Source organism: Phyllopteryx taeniolatus, chromosome 11 (genome assembly GCF_024500385.1).
Source record: "Phyllopteryx taeniolatus isolate TA_2022b chromosome 11, UOR_Ptae_1.2, whole genome shotgun sequence".
NCBI classification, from domain to species: domain Eukaryota; kingdom Metazoa; phylum Chordata; class Actinopteri; order Syngnathiformes; family Syngnathidae; genus Phyllopteryx; species Phyllopteryx taeniolatus.
Genome location: NC_084512.1, coordinates 23,308,527 through 23,328,735, shown reverse-complemented (window position 1 = coordinate 23,328,735; position 20,209 = coordinate 23,308,527). Strand labels below are relative to the sequence as shown.

General features: G+C 41.8%; 1 protein-coding gene across 8 annotated transcripts in view; it reads left to right on the top strand.

Moving 5' to 3' along the window:
• The window catches only part of LOC133485627 (protocadherin-15-like), a 215,984-nt gene that overhangs the window by 13,957 nt on the left and 181,818 nt on the right, over positions 1-20,209 (top strand). For 4 of the 8 annotated variants that reach the window (XM_061789632.1, XM_061789630.1, XM_061789625.1 and 1 more), the window contains exon 2: positions 18,458-18,803. The gene's annotated coding sequence lies outside the window, so the exon portion shown is untranslated. The remainder of the gene's footprint in view (positions 1-18,457; positions 18,804-20,209) is intronic. The other 4 variants (XM_061789631.1, XM_061789624.1, XM_061789626.1 and 1 more) reach the window with 1 other exon arrangement.

The window sequence follows — 20,209 nt, the reverse complement described above, 5'->3', positions numbered from 1 at the left end:
AAGCGAGAGGCGGGGTACATCCTGGAATGGTTGTCGATCAATCGCAGGGCACAACCGTTTGCAATCACATTCATACCTATGTGCAATTTAGAGTAAGATAGCCAGCAGTTTGGTAGATAGTAAACAATGCTTAAAATAATGGCCTCAAGCTGCTAAAAGCCACTCCCAGTTGAAGTTTGCTGTCACACTAAACAAACAAATAGCATTACACGTGTTTAAAACAAGCACACAAATTTACCTTCTGCTAGCTTAATGCTAACACAAAATGCAAAACACCATAGATGGGCTAACAAGTAGTATCACTAGGCACAGGCATGTATTTTGTATTCTCTGTGGAAAAACGACTAATATTACTGCAGTTTACAGAGTCGCTTACAATGGTTGTGAAAGTCTTCACTTGTCTTCATGACTGTTTTCTACTGCCCCCGATGGCCAAGTCCCACACAACAAAAGGTGTCACAATGAATTCATCATGATGCACAAACTGTTTATTTGCATTGTATTTTTGTTATTACTATGTTGTATAAAGTACATTGTAGAGTGCTATTTTCCTTATTAAAAACCACATTGTATTTATTTATTTAAATTTTTTTTTGGGGGGGGAGGCTGGAACGGGTGAATGGCATTTCTGTGCATTTCAATGGGAAAAGATGATTTGAGATGCAAGTGTTTTGAGTTGCAAGTGTCGTCATGGGATGAATTAAACTCGTATCTCAAGGTACTGCTTCGGCGCCATCTTATGTTATCTTGGTACTATGGAACTATGTTGAAGTGAATTGAGGAGCTTCCTCGGAACAAAATTTGTGGTTTGTCGCCATCTTGTGGCCTCATGACATCAAGGAATTCAGTTGAAGTGAGTTGAGAAGTTTCAGTTAGACGCAAGTCGTGCTTGGGTGTCAGCTTGTCGCAGTCCTCTATAGGCAAGTAATTTATCTCTTTGGAGCGGCGTGTCATTTTCAAAATTACCAGTACGACTCTAACTCGCTCTAACTTTGCTATTTATAGATATGTTTTGCTAAAATTAACATTTTTGTTATTCGATAAAATACTGTGAACATAAATTCCCAATGCAAGTATTGTCATTTCCAGCAATTATTTGCAGAAAATGTAAAATGGTCAAAATACCAAAATGGTCCAGTCTTTTTTTTTTTTCAAGCCCTGTACATCATTAAATATATATTTTTTTTCTCTGCATGATAGTCTAGTGTGCTTCTGAGATGCTTTACCCTTATTTTGACACTTTATATCAAATATTTCATTAATCCCACTGAGTAAAGGAGCCTGGGAAGTGTGTTTGAACATGACAGGCTCAAGGGGGATGAGGAGGGGATGGGGCTTTTAATGAAGAGGACAAGGTTTTAGCTCGAAGGGGGGGGAATGAACGGCGAGAAAGAGTGGGAATTACTTTTCACTTTGAAGTTCATTTGAAAAACGCAATTCAATGGAAAAAGTCCAGTTTTATTTCCTGACCGCTCGCTTCTCGGACCGCTCCGCGTTGTGGCTTTGCACAGGAAAAGGGATGTTTTTCCACTGTATTTGAAATGTGTTGAGGACCATTACCTTAACAGTGGGTCACTGTAACAACAGAGGAGAGAAAAAAAAAAAATAATAAAAAAAATAATATATATTTACCTGACATACAATTTATTTGGCCTGTTCTGGTTCATTTCAAATCAAACCACACATTTAGCTAGTCTGTGAATTCTGACCTGTATGCCTCTCATATGTATAATAGTGCAATTCCCCCCATTTACTTCCACTTGCGCACAATCACAATGTCCATCCTTAAAACATTCGCAACAGGTGGTCTCTGTACATTCCGTCCTATTTCACAGTGCATTTATCTACCCGGGGCAGGCTGCTTGGAGTAAGAAAATGGCCGTGGCGAAGGTTATCATCTTGCGGGCGCCGTCAGGCCGTCTTGCGAGTACGACGACAGTCTACAAGCACTTACACTACCTCTCGCCTTTTACAGGGGTGAAGTAGAAGGCTGCGAGGGCTCAAACTTTGGAGTCCTGATACATATAGAGCTACAAAGAAGACATGCTAAATAAAAGGGGTGTAACTGTACATATACAGTAAACTCGCTGCGGTGAGTAGTTGATGCCCCCGAAATATGTTTAGAAATGCTAAACTCGTTAACTCCATTCTTTGGTAATCATCAGCAACAGTTTCTGACCACGGTGGTTTTTATGTCAAACTCTTTCGAAAACAGCATCACACAAACAGGAACATTTTGACTGTTCCAAGTCCTATTGTGGCGCTTGTCTGCATTGTTGCTAAAAAGACAACAAACAATTGAGCTTTCACGCCCCTGAAAATTAAAGGCATTTTTTTTTTCTTGACTACATAAGCGTCCCAGAGGCATAAATCACTTGCATTGTTCATTGAAGATTGCCTTTTACTAAGAAACATGACCTTGGCATTGACTGTCATTTCCATGCCAGATAATTTCTTCAACAGATTGAATTCACAATGGTTTCAAATTTATAGTTGACATTGTGCCGCAGCGCAGGAGTGTAACTAAAGTGGCATTCATAATCTTTTTCCAAATAAAGTTCGGATGCAATATTTTTGTATTTGGGCGCTTGTCCACTCCTTATTAAAATTTACACGAAAGGCTATTGGTCAATGCAAAGTGATTCTACATTTGAAAAAATGTAAACCTCATTGTTCGACACAAAGACTGCAAAGTAGAATGTCATCCTAATGAAATACCTTCTCCCCCCCCCCCCCCCCCCCCCCCCCCCCCCCCCCCAATAGTCTTTCTCTTTTTGGGAACTAGCAGAAATGTATTTATTTAAAAAAATATATATTTTTCAAGAAGCAAATCTTGGCCAGCTTTGGATAGGGCTACCAAGTCCTCAAATGAGAAGTCCGCATTCTCTTGGCATACTGGAATGTTGGAATAATAACAGAGCTCAACATGATTATCGGAAATGAAGACAGGCTTTGGACTGGTGAGATTTGTGAAATATTGTATTTCCTCATATAGTGGCTGAGGGCTTTTAGTTTAACATAAAAAAAATGCAAATTGCTCACAGTAAATTACCCAATAAATGAGATTTTCAAATTGACAAAATAGGTTATATCATAAAATACTGTTTTTTTTTTCCTTTGGCTTGCAACCAAAAATTTGAGAAACAAGCTTTGGAGACTTTCCTCACAAAAAAAAAAAAAAAAAAAAAAAAAGAGGCCAAGCTGTTTTTTGGCATTCCGAGTTGAAGTTTATTGTCAAACTCAACCTATAACAAAGTGAATTACATTTTGTGTATTTAACCAAAGCACATAATTTTGCCTCACAAAAGTCCACTTGCTTAATTGTAACACATAAGAGGAAATGTCCTAAACGGGGTAACAAAACTAGCATTGCTATCGTTATAAACCCTTGAACAACTTATATTTTAACACAAAACAGTAGCAACAACTGCAGATAAAGCATATAATAATCCTCACAATCATATATTCTTGAAAAATGACTGATATTACTGCAGCTTAAGTGTGACGGTCTTCTGTGTTTCATCAAATCTGTGTCGTATGCCTATGTATTATACTGCCCCCTGGTGGCTAAGGCGTGCACATCAGACGCGATGAATAAAATCATGCTGCACAAACTGTTTAATTCTTTAAAGTCTATTTAATTAGACTTACTGCATGTTATGATAAAGTATAATGCTGTAGAGTCCTATTATCCTTATTAAAACAAAATGTTGGTGTTTTTTGGGAGGCTGGAACCTATGAATGGCATTTCCATTCATTTCAATGGGGAAAGCAGATTTAAGTGTTTTGAGTTACGAGAATGGTCACAGAATCAATTAAAGTCGCAAGTCATGGCATGTGACACGCTGTCTTATGGAAAGACAGTATTTGGGATTTCTAAGTGCTTGGGTTTGATCCGGGCAGCCTGTTTAGTATAGTGATTATCAGGTCTGCCTCAAGCAGTGCGAATCAATTCCACATTTCTAACCGTACACGTTAGGTTCATTAAACTCAATTGTTCATAGGTGTGAATGGCTGTTTCTCTTTATGTGCCCTGCGATTGGCCGGCGACCAGTCCAGGGTTTCTCGCCCTAGTCAGCTGGGATAGGCTCCTGCTCACCCGCAACCCTACTGGGGGATGTGCTGTAGAAAATGAATGAATGGATGGATGGTTTTGATACCAACAGTTGAATGTTCCTGGCACCATTTCCTTGTGTCCCTCTGTGCCTCGTCTCTTTGCCTGATTATTATTCTCAGCTACGTCTCCCTGGCAATCCTAGCCCCCTCCGCGTCGATCAGTCAACGCCTTACCTCGCCTCTCTGTCCTTATGTCTCCCACCTGTGTCTTTTCTTATCCATGCAAATTGCCCGAGTGTGGCCTTCGCTTCTCCTCAGTTATTTATTGTTAATCCTTTGTTGGGTTTCCAGCAGTGACTTAAGTGGTGAAGTTCCCTGCTTGTCAGCATCTGGTGTAGTTCGGGCCAGCCTTGCTCGTTCCACCAGTTTAATTAGTTGACGCTTTTGTTTCTTTAATTGGTCGTAAGTGCCTCATAAGTTCTGTTGTTATATTTTGTGTTTGGGTCCACTTGCTACAAATCATGCCAGACGCTGGCTTCAACGCTATACAATGGTGACATCACTGCCAGCCGTCCGAGTTAATATGGATATTTGGATTCTAAGCCCGTCAATGGCAGTGAATGATGAGATGATAAAATTTTTGGCGTAATGAAAAGGATGTTTTCGCTTCATGTTGTGAGCTGAACTTTGAGTTAGGCCTACTAGCAAGCTTCAGAAGCATTGCTACTGGAGTGAAGTGGAAAAAAAATGGAGCAATTAAGGTTGTTTATTTAAAATACATTCCTCTTATAAAGCTGTTACTGAAAAACGGTGGTGTTTTTTTGGGGGGAGTGGAAAAAAATTACAGTCGTCCGTCACCATATCACAGTTAGATTTTTGCGTATTCAATGTATTACAGATTTTTAAATTGTACATACCTAATTTTCTAACAGATTTTTCTCTATATTGCGGGATTTGATGGCAATTATTTTCCACACAGACTGTTATTGCAGAGCAATAAGTGTGAGCTGGGAGAAAAGCGGGAGTAAAAAGACAGATATCCAAAGTTTGGGATCATTTTACACTAAGAAAAAAGAGGCTATAACGTGCAATGTGTCTACTGCAAGGCAGAACTGGCTTATACGACTGCACGTTTACAGTTAAGTAAACATTGTAAAAATAATTCAATACAGCCTACCACCGCTAGCTAGAAGGAATCGTAATCCCGCTACAGGTGGTCAAGGATAGACACGGCCGCTGGTGCGCTCAGAATCGCTTTAATGGACAAACGGTAACAAAATAAACGCAAGCACATTCATAGACGAGTGGCTAAGTTAGCCTGTTAACAGCCGCCCAACTCTGCATTGTCATTCGCTGACTCCCACTTCACTCCACAGGACAAGCCCCGCCTTTTAAAGCCACACACATTCAGTCACACTGCTTATCCTCAGTAGGATCGCGGGGTGGCCTACCCAAGTGGACAAAAAGAATACCTGCACCTCACATGGATATTTTGCATTGGTATTGTGCATAAAACTTTAATATATATATAAAGAATAAAATACATGGTTGCTACATTGTAGATTTTTGTCTATTGCGGTGGGGTCTGCAATGCAACCCCCACGATAATCTAGGGACTACTGTAATGATATTTCAATTAACTGCATTGGGGAAAATGTATTTGATGTACAAATACATTAAGCTATGAGCCAGCTAGAACAGTCCGTCACTCATCTATGTAATGTCATTTATTTATTTTTTTTTACACATTTTAGTGATTCACGCTGAATTGGGTGGCATTTTAAGCTCTGCTGCTATTTCCTGCCTAAAACTTTAATGAGACCTGCCAGTCTCCGTAAACATGAACTATTCATTAGTGAGTTATTAGTCTGATGTGTCATTCACCAACAAGGTGCCAGAAGCGGCTACTCTTCATTAATTAATTCAGCGCGCAGCCTCCATTCTGACCCGCTCGGACCAGGGGTGGCATCCATTAAAGCGACGACATCCCTTATTATTAACACACGCGCCGACTGATGGGCCTTAATGGTCAGTAAAAGCCATCGAGACACTTACTAGCGAGAAAGCAGCCACATTCCAACTCCCAAGAAAGCGACGGTGGCTTGGGCAAATGAGACCATGCCGCAAGAGAGGGGCCGCGGCCATCTGCACATTTAGTCCAGATAATTACAGCCGAGGCTATTAAACCTCAAAGTCAAAGTAAAAAGACTAAAGCAATCTATTGGGTTTCTTCTTATCTCTTGCCGAGCAGCGATGATCAATGGTGGCTGTTTTCCAGCTTGGAGAGAACATCTCCACAGCGGTGCTTTAAGGTGAAGGTGCTCCAACACTCATGGGCGGTGGGGGTCTTGTATAAAGTACCTCAAGTGTCTTAACAGAAAATAACTTTGGCAGAAGTTCAAGTCACCTTGAGTAAGTGTAAATGTAATGTAACTATAAGGTTAGATATTGCTCGAACTGGCTTGGTCTTGATTATTGCAACATTGAAATCCTGACATACTTTCATTCATGCAATATATATCCATATATACTGTATGTCCACCCGTATTATCGTATGCACATACAGTGGGTTTGGAAAGTTTTCAGACCCCCTTAATTTTTTTCACTCTGTTACATTGCAGCCATTTGTTAAAATCACTTGTTCTCTGCATTTAACCCATCACAGTGAACACATACACATGTTAGTGGAACACACTGGAGCAGGGGGCAGCTGAAGCGCCCGGGGAGCATTTCGGGGTATCAGTGTCTTGCTCAAGGACACCACAGACGTGAGTCCGGGGGATATTGGCGGATGGTCCAGTCGGGGTCTTGAACCTCGGTCCCCCACGGTAGCAGGCGATGATCTTAACCGCATCTCTGGAAAGACCTGAAAATGGCTGCCCACCAACGTTCACCATCCAACCTGACAGAACTGGAGAGGATCTGCAAGGAGGAATGGCAGATGATCCCCAAATCCAGGTGTTCAAAACTGGTTGCATCATTCCCAAAAAGACTCGTGGCTCTATTAGCTCAAAAGGGTGCTTCGACTCAATACTGAGCAAAGGGTCTGAATACTTATGGCTGTGTGATATTTCAGTTTTTCTTTTTTAATAAATCCGCAAAAATTTAAACAATTCTGTTTTTTTTTCTGTCAATATGGGGTGCTGTGTGTACATAATTGTGAGAGAAAAAAATTAACTTAAATGATTTCAGCAAATGGCTGCAATATAAAAAAAAAAGAGTGAACATTTTAAGGGGGTCTGAATACTTTCCGTACCCACCGTATGTCTATATGGGTGTAGCTCATGATAACTAAAAGAAAACTGACGTTTTGACTACACTGGATTCATGTAAATGAATAGAGACTACCAGGTTATCTTGGGAGTTCATGAGTGTTAATATTTCTGTCACTCTAGGTGTACATGAGGCAGTTCATCCTCTAGGACACAGGTGTCAAACTGGAGGCCCGGGGGCCAGATCCAGCCCACCACATCATTTTATGTGGCCCGTGAAACCAAATCAAAATTGCTACTTTTGTTCTAGTGTAATACCATTGATATATTTGCAAGCGTTTTTCATTAATAATCCCCCTTTGAAAAGAAATGTAATAGTTAAAAAACGTTTTTATAGGCTTTTGATTTGAAAACTGGTTATTCATCAATGTGTTGTGTATAATGTATGTAATTACACTATATGAGGTAATCTTTCATTTATATGGGTTCACAGTCGTAGAGGCCCTCCGAGGTAAGTCATAACTACGATGTGGCCCGTGACAAAAACGAGTTTGACACCTCATTTTTCTTGCCCAACACTGGTAGTAGTGGTTTATCTATATCTATATATATATATATATATATAATATAATATATATATATATATATAATATATATATATATATATTTATTTTTTATTTTTTATTTATTTTTTTTTTGCTTTAGAAAATGTAGTGGAATAAAAGTGAAAGTTGGCAGAAATATGGATAACGAAGTAAAGTACAGATGTGTGAAAATTTGACTTAAGTCCAGTAATGAAATATTTGTACTCTGTTACAAGACTGGCAATTACTAAATTCATGTTGTGGAACTAGTTGCTATCTCATTTTAATAAACATTTGGGAAACACTAAAGGCTTTCTAGGTAAACAAGGTTAGATTGTACAGAGCCTGTGCAGGGAATCCAGACTACAAGATGGCTCCGACTAACACATTAAGCTGCCTCTTTATCAAAAGAAAGTTTCTGGTTTCAATGGTACATTGAGTTACAAGTGAGAATGATTGTCTATAGCTGCCCTGCGATTGGCTGGCAAACAGTCTGAGGTGTACCCTGGTTTTGGCCCGAATTTCAGCTGGGATAGGCTCCGGATCATCTGCGACCCTCATGAAAATGTGCAATACAGAACATGAATGGATATTTGCAGCACTCTTGATTTTATTACTACTCCTTCAATGTAGTCAAAAACGAATACAAATGCATTGCAATAACTTCTACATTTAGTATCCAACAAACCTATTTCACGATTCAGGTTCTCGTCGTGCGGCTTGTTCACTGGGACGGTTCATTTACCAAATTACAATGCTACCTCGAGCAGACTGCAATTACACACAGAAAACAAGCTTAACTGTACACATGAAGCCAATAGGACGCACGCGAGCATGTCGCAGATTAGATGTGACCTGCTTCTTTGTGTGCTGCGGCCGCTTTATCTCGCAGAGCAAATAGGCAAGCCTCTTCCAAATGAGAAAAATGCACAAAATGTAAATGTTTTCTTCCGGTTGTCACGCGTAAGGATTTAACAGAAAGCCGTTTAGGGTTTAGGGTGCAAACAAGACCACGTGGCAGGGCTGCGATAGACATGAAAGGAGGCTCCAGGAAGAAAGCAATTATTATTATTCCTTGTATGTTCTATTTTTGAAGATCATCAAAAGGTCTTTGTATTTTCCATCCATTCTTTTAATCGTTTGTTCTCATTAAGGTTGCGTGTGAGTTGTAGCGTATCAGCTAAATTTGGAGAAGATTGGACTATATTCTATATTCTGCATTTACAAAAACAAAACCATTTACACTGACCTACGGTGGTACCTTGGTTTACGAGTGCCCCGAATTATAATTTTTTTAAATTCTTTTTTTTCGAGTAAAGATTCTTCCCTTGGTCGTTTTTTGTTTTTTTGTTTTTTTTTGTCTGCACCCCCTTGTGTTGCAAGGCAAATTTTAGCCATGAGTGAAAAAAAGGAACCAATTAAGGTACTGTGATGCCCTCACACGTGGGCAAGGAGCGCCAAAGTCGCTGATGCACTTTTAGCCATTTATTGAGTCAACCACGCAACTCGTTAGCCTAATAGCGTCATTGCCCGAGCCATTTTTGAACATTTCTATTGTTTAGGAAAACAAGCGAAAACAAATTCAACCAGCAAGAAGCTCGCTTTCCTCGCTTTGCGGATTACCATCAATTGGATGACTGAGAATCTTTCCAGATCGACAAAAAGAAAAAACACAATTTTTAGCAAGCACATTGGTATTTTTATGGATATTTTGAATGTAAGTGAAAAAAAAGACTGAGGAAATTATGCTATTAGGCCAGGTGTGTCAAATAAAAGCCATGTATCGGTGATATTTCCAAAAAAGCCGGTAATTAAGGATGAAATATCAATGCGAGACACCCTTTTGAAGTGTCCTTTTCTTAATAGTACATAGATTAATTAATACCCTCTCATGGAGAGGGCGGCAAGACCATGGTAACAGGCTGGTAATTGGGAACGTAGTCGAGCGACACAGGGCTGATGTCCGCACACCCTGCAAGTTCTTCATTTCCCCCGATAAAGCCGTGACGTGTCCTTTTTACTGAGCCGAGGTTTCGAGTCTTGACTAGCCTTCCAGGAAGCTGCGTCGAGGTGACTTGAATGTCGCTAACTGTGACGGGAGGACACAGTTATTTATTTCCTCCTTGACTGATCACACACACACACACAACATGTCAGAGTCACTGATTAGCACATGGGACGGGGGCGCCTCGAGGGATGCATCACCCTTACCTCCTCCCCTTCCTAATACTTCACACTCATGCTCATGAGTGCGCCAGCGGCGTGGAGAATCATATTGTCAAGTTGGAGAATGACAGCTATCCGTGAAAGTCGGAACTTCGCAAGACTGCGTTCGAATGCTGCATGTGATCAGATAACAATGTCATTGGTGAATCAGAATGTGATTCATTGTCTGCTCTGTAAATAAGTGTACGCTAATCACGTTCTCAAAATAACTTGTATACATTGTTCCCCCGCTATATCGCATTTTTGAAGTGATCATTTTCATGGGTTTTGACAGTAATATACTTACTGTGATTTTCCCCTATTGAGGGTTGGTATGAAACGTGGAATTGACCCAAAATGGCTGCTTCAAACCAAAATGGTTCAATTCGGGCCATTGGTTCCGGAGACCTTTTTTTGTCTGTTGTGTTATGTTAGGCATCTCCGTCCAATTTTGTAACGAACATTAAAACTGGTGTCGTTGGCAATTTTGTTTCTAAATTTCCAGGGGGTCTTGTTGAGTGAGTTTTGTGGGCCCCTAAAATAGATACATTTTCACAAGGCTTTTAAAAATTGTTGATTCGTCAGGCATGTTGAGGCCACCCAAAAAGACTATGGAGAATAACAATCATCCTTTGCACCGCCTGGTGCTCAGGCTTTTTTAAGAAGAAAATAAATAAATCTGTCGTAAATAATTGATCACTGTAATGGTGGCTGGTATTAGTTTGTGGCTCCATTCCAGGAAAGGAAATATTACAGGTAGCTGGTGTCTCAGTAAGTTGCCGGTTTCATTCCCCGTGCCACATTCTCCTTCCCTAATTGCTGTTATCATTGTGCAAGCGAATGAGCATTTTCAAGTGCCCTGAGTGCCGCTTTGTAGGACGACGTGATATAAATGCAACCCGTTCACCATTTTGATATCCCTTCCACCAATGGTTTGACTTTTTCTGCACTGCTGTTTACAATGTTCCAATGCTTAATATCCTGCTTGTTTTGTGGTGTAGGTTTTGACTCTTATTGACTTTCTAGTCGACAATATGCAGAGACCATGCATGCTAGGATAGTGAGAGAAGAAGGGATCCCAAACAAAATACAGGTTTCGAGCTCCTTGTAAAAGGTTTGGGAACCTGAGAATTTCTTTTATCTCTAAACGTAAGCTTTTCAGTGTAATACAAATACAACCAAATAAACACTAAATAAAAAGACTTCTTTATAGTCTTTTAAACCCCCCTCTTTGGATCTTTGGAAGGGACCTTGGCCCCACAGTTTGATACACTTCTGGCACCAATTGTCCATAAATCTAAGGATTTGTACCCTTAATTCAGATTTGAACCAGCAAATCTGCACACTGCTTCCTCCCTTATCTAGAGTCTATCACATATAAGTCCTCCCGACCAAAGGGTCCTTCAAACCAGAAATGAAACCCTAACCATTCCACTTCTGACACCTATTGTCAGTAAATCTGAGGTCTTGCATCCTCACTCCGGATTTGAACATGAGTATTTTGGGTCAAAAAGTCTGCATCCCATTTTCCCCTTCTCTTGAGTCTGTCACACAAATGGTACTCTCTCCCGAGGGTCCTTCAAACTGGATGTGCCACTGACAGCCTCAAAAGTTGACCATCCGACTTGTGACACCGATTGCCCATAAATCTCTGGATTTGTACTGTACCTAAAATCCAGATCAGAACCTACGTCCTTTGGGTTTATAAATCTGCATCCTACTGTTCTCTTCTTCTCTGGATTATTTCACCGCTTCACAAGGATCATTCAAACTGGGAATGTAACCATCCAACTTCTGACACCAACTGTCTGTAAATCTGAGGTCTTGTATTCTCAATCCACATTTGAACATGGGTTTATTAATAATCTGTATCCTAGTTTCTGCATTGGAGTCTGTCACACAATAGACCACCCCTCAAGAAGGTCCTTTAAATTAGGCATGCCACTGATTGCCTCAAAGTTTACCATCCAAAGTCTGAAACCAATTGTCCTTACATGTGAGAACTTGTATCGCTTCCCGAGAGTCCTTCAAACTGGGAATGTAACCATCTAACCGTGCTACATCGAGCACCAATAGTTAGTAATTCTAAGGGTTTGCAATTCAGATTTGAACCAAGGGTCTATTTGCTTGAATAATCTGTACCTAGATGATGACACCAAATAGTCTATCTTGTTATTCTGGTAGCCAGATCACACCATAATGACAGCGTGCTCCCCTCTTGTGCTCATTTTATTAACCTTAGTTTAAGTGTATCCACTTTCTCTGGAGTCTGTCGAAAAGGAATTATCTGCCCCAGTGGTCCTTCAAACTGGACGCTGACTGGTCACGGCTCACCGTCCCACTTTTGACACCAGTTTTCATGAAGTCAGAGGACTAGACAAATCACCTGCATGGGCATAATGATGACAAGAAGTATTTAATAGCGCCCTAGGTGGATACAAGCGTTCAAACCCAATCAATCAAGGATTCAGTTTTAGGGGGTTGTACCTGAGACGGGGGGGGGAGGGGGTGGGGGTCATGTGCCCAACTAGGTAAGTGAGAAAATGTATCTCCATCAACTCATCCCAAACTACACCCTACTTCATCCACCACAGGTCTTCTGCTGGTCTTGAATCATAACCGAACGAGCCGCTGCCTACTCCCCCGTTTTCTATGGTTTTATGTTCACTTCCTCTCCCGGGTTGAACATTTCCATGTCTCTCTCCTCCTCTCACACGCTCGCCTCCCTCTCGTTTCCTTTTGAAGTGCTAAACAATGAGACGCCTCCGCTCTGTCAAGCTCGTAAGGGAATCCAGCGCAGTGCAGCACAGTTGGAATCTTGTCCTGAGCATCAAGGTGGTGGGGGCGGCGAGAGTGTCGTCAGCATTGACCAGACAATACGCTTTTATCCTCACAAGACATCTCTCAACTCCATCAACAGAGCTACAGTATGTCAGCAGAAGGCTACGACTCATTTCCCAGCATCAAGTCTCTTGATTGTTCATCCTTCACAGAAGTCTAATTGGTGACTAGTTTCACACTGCAATTAATGGATGCCAGCAATTCTTAATTGTTAATGCTTCCAACAATTCCAGTACAGCAGCCTGGAGAAAACAATCATTCGTCGTAATCCTGTTGTTGTTGTTTCTCCTTTTATGGAGACCCAATCGCATACAGCCAGTGATGAATACTGTTTATTACTGGAGGATGAAATGGAGATCAAGCACAATTGGGTCTTTGGGACGTAATTGACATGAATAGAGAATGGCTGGATCCAAGAGCAGTCGGAGGCAGATGTGAAAGGATGAATAGTTTATTGATGAAAGGTAATGGCGGTGGTCCTAGGTGGGTTGGCAAGCGGCGGTGTGGACAGGTGGCAGGCTTGGCGGCAGGAATTACGTGCAAGTCTAAAGACGTGCTGGACAAGGAGGTCTGTAGTTTCGAAAGCGGATGGCAGCTCGGGGAGAGGTATGTAATGGACAGATTTGGAAAAACGATCGACAATGGTGAGAAAGACAGAGTTACCTTCAGAGGGAGGTAGACCGGTAACGAAGTCCAGAGCAATACGGGACCAAGGGCGGCTAGGGATAGGCAATGCTGGGGGCAGGTGTGAAGACTTCCCTCGGGCACAGACGGAGCAGGCTTGGACGAACTCCCGGGTGTCTTGAACAAGGCTGGATGGTGCTGGTGATGCCAGGATGACAGGTGAGTTCGGAGGTATGAGCACACTGAAGAACGTCAGAGCGTGCAGAATCTGGTACGAACAGGCGGTTTGGAGGCCCGGTCTTGGGATCCGGGTGAGTTTTTTGGGCCTCCTTAACCACCAGTTCGATTTGCCAAGTGGCAGCACCAACGAAGCACGAGGAAGGTGCTGGAATTTGTGCTGAATGATCTGAGTCCTAATCCCCTCCTACATTTTCCTCAAAGCGATATCGCCAGTTATTCACATGAGTTTGATCATTATACTGTTTTTGCAGCAGTTGTTTTCTTTATCGTTCTTGCATTCACCCTCTAATCTTGATAATTTATTGTACTTTTGGGAATTGTAGTGTAATTTCCTCTCCTTGATCCAATTTTCCCACAATAGCTTTGTTGTATTTGCGAAAAGAAAATTGTGCTATAGTAGGGAAAACAAAAAACACTTAGCTGAATACACCCCCCACTAGGCCTATTCCTGAACACGATTATTATTTCATGTTTTGCTTGACTGCAGTTTTCTACTTTCTGCATCCACTTACTGTAACGGAAGAAAATATTGTTCTTGATGGACTTTCCACACAAATTGAAACGTTTGTATTTTCATGACACGGAACATTTCTCTAGTGGAAGACAAATTGACAACCCTTAATAATGCTCGGAGATGTTTTCAGCACAATGTGGCTGCGTGGGTGTAAAAGACATCTTCTGAACTGCTCTCTGCAATTTCTGATAATGATTGTTTTGTTTGATTACACTGGCAGTGTTAATATGCACGTGACTGGGTTGGCTCTCAGTGGCTTAACATGTCAGGAAGAAGGGGTTGATAACTGCATAAGGTGGGTTGAGACTCCGATGCCCTGCACTAATCGTGAGAATGGATCAGATTGAGATTTGGCAAGGTCCTTAGAAGATTGCTCTAAATGGCGTGACGTCCTACCGTCACGTGAATGTTATAATGATAATGTTGCCTCAAGTATTATTGGTACCTAAATTCCCCTAATCGATCTTGGGGTAAAATGATAGTTAACCGATGAACAATCAGAGGTCTGGATGGATGTGGCTCAACTTCGCATAGCTGATGTAATGTTGTCCTCCTTTAAGCTGGTTAGACGCATACCAACAATCGGGCCAAATTTGAGAATTGTATTATTATTTATTATCATGTGGTGTGGGGGAGGGGTGTTATGAGTGTTTTTGTTTTGTTTCAACCCCCCCCCCCCCCCATAGCTATAATATTACATCCTAAATACTAGAAAAAGCTGGTTTGGCAAAATACGGGACTTTTGTGCCTCACCTGGTTGCATCTCCAGGTAGTGCACTCCCATGTTACCTCATTAATAAGTTTTGAACACATTCTTTATAATCAATAAAGGGGATAGTTGATTTGTCATTCCGCAACGGTGTCCTTTCATTTGGAAGCATAGCCTTATCATTTCACCAGAATTTCTCTTCCTCTGATCCTATTTAGTGAGGAAGACCATGACAAAGCATTGCAATTAGACTGAGAGTGTGCATTTTGTTTGTTGGTGGCTGATTGTTGTCTCCTTATGGGTCTCCATGTGCACATTAACATTTGTTTGTCTTTGGCGATGAATGGTCTCCACAATCCAGGCATTCATGGACTTTTTGGATAAGGCTCTCATGCCTTTATTTCGAGGTAGATCAACTTTAGGTGTAGACTGGACTCCTTTACGTAACAATCCCTGAAAAAAATAAATAAATCCTCAATTACTGATGGGAATGACTTTGCAGTAATCGATTCATGAAGAGTCCTACTATAAACTGATAAATGCCAACAAAAGATGGACATAGACCGTATGGAGTTTTAGTTTGCAATCCAAATTTGCATTGTACGAGTAAATCACCTGTGACAGCAAGTCAACGCTAACGATTGAAGTGCTCTCACTACAAGGACCGACTGAGAGCCACGGCATGAGTGCCCACACTGTATTAGAATTGTTGTTAACTCTCAAAAAGATGCAAGAAGAAGACGATGACATTTCTGCTGTCTGTGGACTGACTCAACAACAATACTAACAAAAAGGTCACTGTGCTTCTCTGAAATGTTCGCGCCTCCATTCATCCCCAAAACTAAAAGATAACAGACACGGACTCCAACAGTATATGCAGTATACTGAAAATGACACCCTTGATAACGTGATTCTTGGGCGCAGGCACAGTGACTGAGATTGGGAAATCCAGTTGTAACTCTGCTGTCTCTTAAAACTCGTGGCCGTGCAACCCATGGCCTCGTGGCCACTCATCCCTCTTCGGACAGGAGCGTGTCGCATGAATAAGAGGATTCACTTTTTCAGTGCCATTGACGTGAAATGTCGACAACTAGAATTTAACGTTGAGTGCAATACATGACATTTGTCTTTTTTTGTGTGTTTTTTTTACGGGTGCCGGAGAATCTTGGGCAGCTCTGCTATGATTATTAATACTCTGAACCTGAGTCTTCTGGGTTGTACATTGTCGGAACTCGGCACGTTAGCTGGATCATGTAACCCTAATGACAATACAGAAGCAGGCCCGTGTTCTGAAGAGGTGTAGTGAACACATTTTAATCATCCTAGTTCTTCCACCTTCACCTGAAAGAAGTTACCTGTCCCAAAGTTCTTTTGACCTGTACATGAGTTTAGCATTCCTTGTCAGACACCAATTGTGCATAAGCCTGATTACTTGAACCCTCAATCCAAATTTGATCACAGGTCTATTGAGTTGTAAAATCTGTACACTGATCAAGACAACAAATTGTTGGATTATGTATACAGTACAACCATGACAGCGCACATCATGGCTTCCACTTTATCCGGACTCTATCATTAAGGAATCGCCTGTCCTGAGGATCCTTCAAACTTGGCCGTCCCACTTCTGACACACATTTTCCGGAAGTCGGATGACTTTGAAAGAAATGTTCACACAACTTCAGGGGGTCTTCGCTTTACGATGGAGTTCTATTCCTACGGCGGCGACGTTACCTCAATTTGTGCATAAGTGCATAAGGAACTCAACACAGTCTCTCACTAACCTACGCTAACGCAGTAGTGAAGTCATAATTACAGTAAATATTTGAATGAAAAACACCTCCAGGCCATAAATATAAAACAATCAAATCGAAGACAGTAAGTGCAGTGGTAACTGATCGTTCTGTCGCGATGCTATGCTTTAAGAAGAACTCTTTAGCGGTCTCCCTGAAAGGGAGTTAGACAGACTTGGTGTCAACCCCCAATACAAAAGTGAGACTCGAAATCAGGCTTGAAACGGGATTAATTCATGCAGTTTATGTGCAGTCAGCCACTTGGCAGACTTTCTGATCCAATTTATAGGTGCCTCTCTGCGAGACTGGACGGGCGGTCTCATTCGAGAGATTTCCCATGGAACACCAGGATGGGACAGATCAATTGGCGACCAAATTTTCTTTGCGATGCTGTAAAAAGGAACTGTGGAGCTTTCAATCGGCTCTTTTTATATGCGCTCCTCGCAAATCTTTCGCTAAACAGGCCATTGACTATTTGACAAACCTTTTGCGGTGCTTGTCACTCCATCGATCGCCGCCGTAAATAGCGCCGGATGGCATTATGACCAGACACCGTACGCTTTACAGTGAGCACAAATTGCTTTGGTGCTTCCAGGTGGTGTGGTTTTGGTGGTGAGAACAATCATCCTAATTATTGACGTATTACATTGTTGGGCCGCGTGCAGCGATTCTGACTTAACAAGCGATTCTGTCACTCTGGCGCTTTCACGCACAAAAAACACCAGCCTCGAGAAACAAAAAGATAGAAACAAAATCATTATTGCTCCATGCGTGCAAAACAGCCCTCGTGTGCTGCAAACAAGTGAGTCACAGATGGAAATAGATGTTGAGCCCAAATCCAAAAATGTCACTTTCATTCAGGCACTTTTTGCGATACCTCACATTCACCCCTAAGAACTCTCATCAAACAAACCTCCATCCATCCATTTTGTGAGCCGCTTCTCCTCACTTGGGTCGCGGGCGTGCCGGAGCCGATCCCAGCGATCATCGGGCAGAAGGCGGGGTACACCCTGAACTGGTTGCCAGCCACTCGCAGGGCACATATAAACAAACAACCGTTCGCACTCACATTCATACCTATGGGCAATTTTGAGTTGTCAATTAACCTACCGTGCATGTTTATGGGATGTGGGAGGAAACCGGAGTGCCCGGAGAAAACCCACGCAGGCACGGGGGGAACATGCAAACTCCACACAGGCGGGGCCGGGGATTGAACCCGGGTCCTCAGAACTGTGAGGCAGACGCCCACCGTGCCGCCATCAAACAAACGATACTCATGATTTGTTATTAGAATAAATATTGTTTGTTCCTTCTGTTTTTTGTTTTGTTTATTGTAAGGGTTTTCGCAGTGTTCTTGCTTTCTTCTTCTTTTTTTTGTTTTCAAATATTTCTTTTTTTAAACTGTGATCCCCTGGGTCTGAAAATAAGGAATACTACTTTGCTGTAAAAACCCATCAAAAAAAAAAATCGAAAAGAAGCATTATAGCGGGGGAGCACTGTCCATGAGTTTAAAAATACTACTTGGTTGTCTTCCTCTCTATTGGAAAGTCTCAGATGCTTGGTGCGATTCATTGCACTTGTCTTTGACCATGTCTTTCACAACATTCACGCTTTCAAGTATAGCTGCAAAAAGGTTAACAACATGCTTTTAACACAATTTGTTTTATGTTTTCTCCTTACAGGGGCGTGCATTATATTCAAGCCGTGATGTGGTGTCATGAACCAAACTCCAATCAGGTATTGATGCTTTTGTGAAGTTTCCGTGTGTGTGTGTGTTGTATGTGTGTGTGTGAGAGAGCGAGAGAGAGAGACTATGTATTTTCAGGAGTGTCCTTGGTGCGCGGACGTGTGTGGGACATCCCGGAGACATACTGAATCGGACAGGGGAGAGATTTTTTTCTTTTTTGAAGCATTGCTTGGCTATGATTTATTCATATGCCTTCGATGATTCATCCTGACATCTGCTGACGCTCTTGGACTTAAGCAAACCTCTTGGCATCATGAAACAGCTCGTCCAGGGTCTACTTGGTAAATATTTAAGGGGTGGGGGGGGGGGGGGGGCTCCTCACATCATTCTTGACCATTCCCTTGACAGTCAGGGACCTGTTTGGCTTTAGACTTTGACTCTCGATTGGGTTCGCTGAGACATTACTGTCAAGCTGGGATAGTCTACCTTGTTACAAATTGCCAAGATGGACAGATTGGGCACAACATAAATACAGTATATATAAAATCCTGTATCCTCCCCTCACCTCTGTGGGTTTCGGAAGCATCTCTTTATAGCCCCAGCCCCACCAACTGCGCTATCCCATTTTAAAATATCTAGTGCAAACTGTGGGGCCCCTTTGAGCGGTGTGCGAGATGCATTCGCAACGGATGTGTGGACAGCGCACGGCTCATATCTCAAAAAGCACACGTGTGCACTCATATTTCAGGGCTGTAATAACATCCGCAAGCAGCACAAAAAAAGTCCGCCAATGGGCCGTAACGCCGTGGCAAGGCGGTGGCACCGGAGACCCACAACTCTCCGTTTATCTTTCGTTAGTCGTAAAAAACCCCCCCCAAAAACAACAACAACAAAAAACGTTATGTTGAACAGAAATCATATTTGTATGAAATGCACTGTCAGCATTGTTGTGCTTTCGATCAGGCTTTCTCAAAGTGTCGTCTGAAAAAATCCCAGATTGAATTTTGCCTTGAACCTTTGAACACTATACATGTCATGTTTTAGGTAAGTATAGTGGCACTAGTAGGACAACTACTGTGAGGAAAAACTACTATTGGGCATTTTGGTGGTACTAGTAGGGTCAAGGAGGCTACTAGCCTAATACTTGGGCCTAGTAGTGTTACTAGTGCAGCACAGTAGTTTATTGGTAAGATGTAATTGCATACTCGTAGGAAAAAAGTGGCAATATTACTGGACAAAACATTACTACAAGGACACTGCTGTTCTACTAGTGCGTCCTCGTCATTCGACGAGTGCGCTGAATTGTCTTAGTAGTGACGACGAAGTGTGCACTTGTACCTGTCCCTCGGTTCAATAAACAGGTGAGAAATTCTAAGACAGGTTCACGTTATTTGCAGATTGTTACCATCAGACACCATGTGCAGTCATCTAACACCGTGAAAACTAGGTACAGATAAACACAATATCCCTTTCAAGATCAGGACAAAATACAGTGAAGTGTACAACTGTCTTTGAATGAGTACAAAGAAAAGGTCAAAGGTCTTTCTGCTTTCCAATGGCGCCGAGCTAAGATGAAATGATCTTCGCTTTGTTTCATCTTGCTGAAGCAAGACTTATACTCCGGAGCGACTTATATGTGAAATGATTAGCACATTATTATATATGATTTGGAGTGACACTGATGGTTTGGTAAACTTGTTAGCATGTTCTTTATGCTATAGTTATCCGAATAACTGTTCATATGTTA